Source organism: Fukomys damarensis, unplaced genomic scaffold, assembly GCF_012274545.1.
Source record: "Fukomys damarensis isolate Sample0158 unplaced genomic scaffold, DMR_v1.0_HiC HiC_scaffold_24, whole genome shotgun sequence".
NCBI lineage: Eukaryota > Metazoa > Chordata > Mammalia > Rodentia > Bathyergidae > Fukomys > Fukomys damarensis.
Window position 1 is genome coordinate 63,152,315 of NW_022900936.1, and position 7,152 is coordinate 63,159,466.

Genomic DNA, 7,152 nt, shown 5'->3' on the forward strand with positions numbered 1-7,152 from the left:
TTGGCCTGGCTCCAGGCTGCCTGAGCTGCACCGCGTGACGACGCTGCCCCGGCGCTGGGGGGCGCAGGAGCACTTCTTGGTCTTTGGCATTATCTGGTGATCAGAAAGCATTGTGCCAGTGCAATAGGTGCTGGGCACACCCCAAATTCCATCTCCGTAAAGGCTCACAAAGCCGTAGGAAGGAGATTGGAACTTTCCCATGTACAGGGTAGACAGCTGAGGATGCTTTAGAGAGTAATAAAATGCCTTACATCACCCCAGGTTTCAGCTTTCTCAAGTACCTAGCCCAGCAGATGGCCTGTCCTTGCCAATGTTACAGTACTATTGGGAGTATCAAGTGAATGAATATTGAAAACCCCTAATTTATTTTAAAATATTACAGAAAGCCAAGAAAGAATTGTTTCAAGATTAGAGTGAAAGCATGGTGGGCTCTGCCTAGGCTGGCAGAAAATAACAACAACAACACACACACACACACACACACACACACACACACACACACACACACAAAAAAAAAAAAAAAAAAAACCAGTCTGGCTTATCCCTCCCACTGCTCACTCCTACAAGTAGATGCTCCAAGAACCCTCTCTTCTACCTGGCCCCAAAAGGAACCAACAACCCTGAGAAAAGCCAGGACTGAGGCCATCGAGTGGGAGGTCAGCTGCCACACTGAGGCCACGCGCCTATGATGGCACTGTGTGATCCGGGATGGAAACGAGGAGATGGGAGGCTGAGCCTTCTGTGTTGAACCGAGACTGCTGAAGAGCTCTGAAGAGGTCACAAGTCCCCCGTGCTGTGTGTTATGGCTTGTATCTAAAACAGTGAAAATCCTTCTGGAGAACGTGCTCTCAAGGATTCAAGCCAATACAGGTGCACAATTAAAAAAAAAAAATCACTGAGTAGGCCACTCATGATTGACAGCAGAATTAATGACCAACTGATTTAGACCCCCAAGGACGCATTTCTTAAAAGACTTTTGACAAATTGAATCTAACATAGTTTATTTGAGCAAAGAAATCTTCACGAATCAGGCTGCGCTTAAGGAGTACAGAGGGAGAGGAAGCAGAAAGTGCTTTTTGAAAGTCTGGGCTGGAACCTGGAACAGCTTCACTTCCATCCTACTCCAGTGGTCCAAGTGGTCACAGGCAGCCCACATTCAGAGGACTGGGAAAAATGCCCCACTTCTCAGGGGACAAACGTCCAGGTTGAGGCTATTTTTAATGTACCACACCATAGATATTTATTTCCCGTTTTCTTCATAATATACTTTATAGCAACTTTTTCCCCATCCAACACACAAAGGCTGAATTGTGCTTCTTCTATTTATATGCTGAAGCCATAGCTCCCATATCTCATAATGTGACTATATTCATTGACCTGGCCTTGAAAAAGTTAATTAATATAAAATAAGGTCATAAATGTAGGTTCTATTCAAATATGACTGATATTTTCATAAGAGAGAAAAAAACAGGATGGCCATATAAGAACATAACAAGGAAGTGGCTGCCTGCAAGACAAAGAGCGAAGCCTTAGGAAACTAAGCCTGTTGACACCTTCGGTTTGAACTCCCAACCTCCAGAATTGTCAGAAATAAATTTTGGCATTTAAGCCACATAATGATTGCTGCTTTGTTTGACTGTAGCTGATACAGTCTGCTTTATTCTAAAAGTTTGTCATCTTTCCTCTTTTTTCATGACACCAACATTTGTGAAGAGTACAAGTCAGTTATTTCATAGTGTTTCAATTTGGATTTGTCTGATTGCTTCCCATAATTAAATTCCAATTGTGCTTTTTCTTGGATAATTTGATAAAGACAATATTATACTTTACAGCATCACTACACATGTGTATTAGTTACTCTTTTTTTCTTCTGGTACCAGGGATGGAACTTAAGACCTTGCATTTGCAAGGTAGGCACGGTGCCACTGAGCTAAATTCCCAGCCCTTAGTTACTCTTCTCAGTGCTAAGACACAATAACCAACACCCACAACTTCAAGGAGGAGAGGTTTATTTTGACTCACATTTTCAGTCCATGGTCAACTGGCTCCAAGGCAGAAATGGCATGATGGGAGAGAAGGGCCTGGCCAAGGAAAGCTGCTCACATCATGGCATCCAGGAAGCAAAGAGAGGAGAAACTGGGGAGAAAAGAGGGATACCTCCTGCTTAGAGCTCAATCACCTCATATACCCTTCTAGGTTATGCCCCCAGTGACCAGCTATACCAACCCCCATAATCTAATCATCTTCCAAATACATGAGGACTTGAGGGCTGTTATGGCTTATATCTAGATGTCTCCTCAAAGCCTCATATGGTCATAGGTGGGCTTTCTGGAGGTGGCTGGATCTAGATCTAGAGTGTGTGATGCTAGAACTAAGGATGTTGTGCTGGAATTGATTCATTGTATAATGCTAGGATTAAGGGTACCCCAGGGCGGAAGCCTGAACAGAATACAAGGAACCGAAAGAGGGCTGCTGTTGTTGCTTGCTTTTTCACTACTTTGCTGATTTACTGCCTTCTTCCTGCCATGAGCTGCTTCTCTTCTGTGATACCCCTCTGCCATGCTACTATGTCTTGGGACCTGGAACTTCTACAAACTGTGAGCTACAATGAACCTTTCCTCTTTTAACTTTGGGTGGCAGGTACTTAAGACAAGGGCCATCTAGATCTAACATTCTGCCCTGGCCCCCAGAAGACTCACTCACATTCATCTCTTTATGCAAAATATACTTGGTCTATCTCTAAGAATCACTAAAGTTTTAACAGTTCCAGCATTGCTGAAAGGTCTAAGTTCAAAGTCTCCTCTGAGGCCCAAGGCAAACTCTTAATTGTGAGCCCCTATACAAATCAAAAAGAAAGTTAAACACTGCTGACATACAATGGCATAACGTAAACACTCCTGTTTTAAAGAGAGAAATAACAAGGTACGAAAGAATGGGACCAAAGCAAGATAGAAACTCAGCAGGGTAAACATTAAATCCTATACCTCTATGTCCAGAAATTAGGGCATTGTTGTGGAGAGATGCGAACTCCAAGTGGCTTAGGCAGTCCTGTCCCTCTGTATTGCCAGTTGCAACCCTTGCAGCCTCTCTCATAGGGTGATTTTGCTCACTGCCTATAATTTTCTTCAATCTGTTCACATTCCTGACTTCTCCAACTACCTGGTGTCTCTACTGCACTTTTGGCTTCAGTCACAACTTCATGCACTGCCCTCTCAGGGGCACACTGACTCATATCCCAAGCCTTCTTCTGAAATCTGGGTAGCAGCCTCCATGATCCAGTAACTCTTGTATTCTGCGTGACTGTAAACCAGCACGATGTGGATGACAACATCTGCCCCCAGATCAAGCTGGCCACAACCACTGCATCATTGCTACAGAGACCTCTGAGTGGGTGAGCACTGCACACTGGGCAATCGATTCCTTAGGTGATCCTTATGGAGCAAAGTGTCCTGGGATTCTCTTCTCAAATGAAAGCTTTACAGCTTTGTATCCTCAAGCCATCACTGAGGGTGGGATCTTTGGGGTTTCTAAGCTATGCTCCAGTCATCTTTCCTATTGTCCTGACACAAAGTAGTTGACTTCTTTTTTGTTGTTGTTGTTGTTATTGTTGTGCTAAGTTTTTTTTTTTCTCTCTCTCACTGAGTTTATTGGTACATTTTAGGGATACAGCACAGTTACATTCATTGTTGGGAACTTGTACCTTTACATGACAGGTCTTGATTCTCATTTTTTCCCCTCATCCCTGCCCTCCCTTCACCCCCCTCCCCTCCCCATTTACAAACACTTTATTTCCATTTTTTCATATTTTTTCTTTTCCCTTATTACCTTTCCCCTACCTTTCCCACTTTCCCTATACCTTTAGCCCTTTTCTTCCTATTTCACATTGTCAATTATTGCATTAGGATCTTATGTACTATTATAGTTTATTCACACCAGAGAAACTATTTGGTATTTACACATGTGTGACTTATTTATTTCACTTAGGAGTATATCCTCAATATGTATCCATTTTCCTATGAATGAATCTAATTTCTCATTCTTTATGGCTGAGTAGTATTCCATTTTATAGAAGAACCACATCTTGTTTATCTGGTTTCCAACTGATGGGCAAATGAGCCGTTTCCAAGTTTTAGCTATTACAAACTGTGCCACTATAAACATGGGTGCACATATATCACTGTGGTATGATTCTTTTAATTCTTTTGGAAAGATACCCAGCAGAGGGATGGCTGGGTCAAATGGAACCTCTAGTCCCAGCTCTTTGTGGTATCTCCATATTGATTTCCATAGTGTTTACAACAGTCTGCACTCCCACCAACAATGGAGAAGGGTTCCTTTCTCCCCACAACCCCACCAACATTTGTTATTGTGTGATTTCTTGATAGCAGCCATTTTTTGTGGGGTGAGGTGGAATCTCAGTGTTATTTTCTTCTGCATCTCTCGAATGACCAGGGATGTCGAACATTTTTTCATATATTTACTTGCTGATTTTACTTCTTTGAGAATTGTCTGTTGGCTTCTTTTTAATGCTAATGTTTTTAAATGTTAATGTTTTCTGGCAATCAACCTGTCCTGGGCCAAGACTCTACAGACCCTGACTTTATAGCTCTTTTCTGGTCATCAGCAAAATTTTTCAAATTATCCCACTCTCCTTCTTGATCCTGCTTCTCACAATAGGTATAGCTAAAAGCTGCCAGCCATATCCATGTCACAGCCTCAGCATTGGGCTGGCTTGAAATTTCCTCTGCCAGATTAATTAGTCTACCATCTTTAATCTCATTCTCCTGCAAAGTCTCAAGACATGAATAAAATGTTGATAACATTTTTACCAAAGCATAGTATAGATGGTGTTGAGGAAGAGAAGGAGGACTTAAAGATATAGAAAATATTTTTAAAGACCCTAATTAAACTCAGAGAGATGAAAAGTAGGATGCATAATGTTATAGTGTAGGTCTAGATTGTCCCCCCAAGCTTCATGTGTTTGGAAGGTAATTGGATTATGGCTTGCTGGTGGGAGCTGGTCAGAGGAGCTGGGCCACTGACAGCTTGGCCGAAAGCGGTCTATCTTCCTCCCCAGCTCTTTCCCAATTCCACAAACCAATGCAAGCCCAAAGAAGGCTGGCACTCCAGTGATAAACAGTGAATTATCAGTGCTAGCTCTAGGAAAAGCTCATGGTGATTGTAGGGTGCAAATGCAATGTGGGGTTTTATTCTGAAAGTAACTCCCTTCCCTCTGCATGACAGGATAACTTATGAAAGGAAATCTACTGCAGAGCCTCCCACATTTAGAAATGGTATAATCAGGAGCCATTTTGAGAAGAGGTCTAGTGTTTAAGACTAAAAAGCTACTCCAGAAAACTGGAAGTTACAGAACAGCCACAATTCAGGGTCTTTGGATCATCCTACTGCAATGATTGGGTGGCAGGTGATCTTAGGAGACAGCCACAGAGAGGATGGGGACTAGTCATGGACTCGAGAAGATGAAGCAGAGGTGAGTTCAGGCTGTGGGGGACACAGTGTCCCACCATATGAGGTGAGAAGCCAGGACAATCAATGTGGTTTTCTGAGGGAACTGGATTTGAAACTGCTGGGAATGAATCCAAGAGACTCTTTGACTCTGCTCACTGCCTCCTACAAGCAGAACTCAGTGGTCTGTTTTCATTCCTCACCCACCAACATGGTCAGTGATATGCCTCTGCTTGGACGTTTGCTGTCTGGGAGCGTGTGGACAGAGAGCCCTTAGGAGACAGTAGAGCACTTTGCAAGCCACAGGCAACAAAGCCAGTCAGGGATAGCAGTGGCTTGAGGTGCATAAAAAGGGCACAGACAAACACTAAAAGCCTCTGGAGTGAAGACATCTCTGAGGTAGACAACATACAGCAGGAAAGGCAGGGCAGGAACCAGCAGAAGCTGGTGTGGACATAGAATAGGCTGAATCAATATCCTTCCCCTATCTGGTGGATTCCAGTCCTGCAGGTCCTGGAAAGAAACTACCCACCAACACAACCCAGTGTATATGGATTTTTAAAATTCATTTTTCTTTTCCTTTGTTTAATTTTGGTTATGTTTGTTTGGCTCCTTCTTTCTTTTTTATTCTGTTTTTCTTATTTTTTTCCTGTTACTTTTACCTACTTCTATTTACTTTTTAAAAATTCTTTAATTGGACTTTTTATCTTACCTCTCTTCTTCATTTTCTTTTGTTTTTTCTATATTTTGCTTCTTCCATTTTCCATTTACCCAACCCCTAAATTTTCATTATTATTCCTACCACTCTTTATTAATTTTTAAGTTTTTAGCTTACTGTTATTATTTCAATGAGGAATTCCAGTATATTTGTTCCTGTTAGTAGGATGTATGTCTTTCTGTCATCAACATTACTGCAGAATGTTTTCTCTTCTCTGAATGGTGCCAGCAATCAAGGCTTCAAAAGAATGCTGGACACTAAAAAATCCTCAGGTAAAAACAGAAGCAATAGCCACCTGGACAAGTGAAAATTCTTAATACAGAAGTATAAGAAGTATGAAAAAAAAGCATGTGTCCATAATTTGTTAATAATTGAACACAAAGATATCGAAGGGGATGAAATGCCAGACAAATAATTAAAGACTAATTTAGAAAATGATTAAGGAGGGCCAAGGATTTGGCTCAGTGGTTCTGCTGCCTGCCTTGGAAATGCAAGGTCCAGAGTTTGATCCCTGGTACCAAAAAAATCCTAAAAAACAAAACAAACAAATAGAAACTGCCACCTGCCTCAAAAATGATTAATGACTTCAAAGAGGATACAAACAGGTGAATGAATTAAGGAAGATAATGCAGGATACAAAGAAGCAATTCAATAAAGAGATTCTGAAGATAAACCAAATAGAAATTCTGCAAAGGAAAACACAATAAATCAAATAAAAAAAACTCAGTGGAAAGGCATACCAATAGACAGTACCATGTAGAAGAGAAAATTTCAGAAGCTAAGGTTGAGAAATCAGTACATAGAGACACTAATAAAGAAAATATAATAAATTATGAACACAACATCTAAATACTTCAGGGAAATAGATAAAAGATAAAATTTATGAATTTTCAGTGTAGAAGAGAGTGCCAAGGTACAGGCTACTGACATGAAAAAAAAACAAAACTTCCCAAAACTTCTCAAATCTC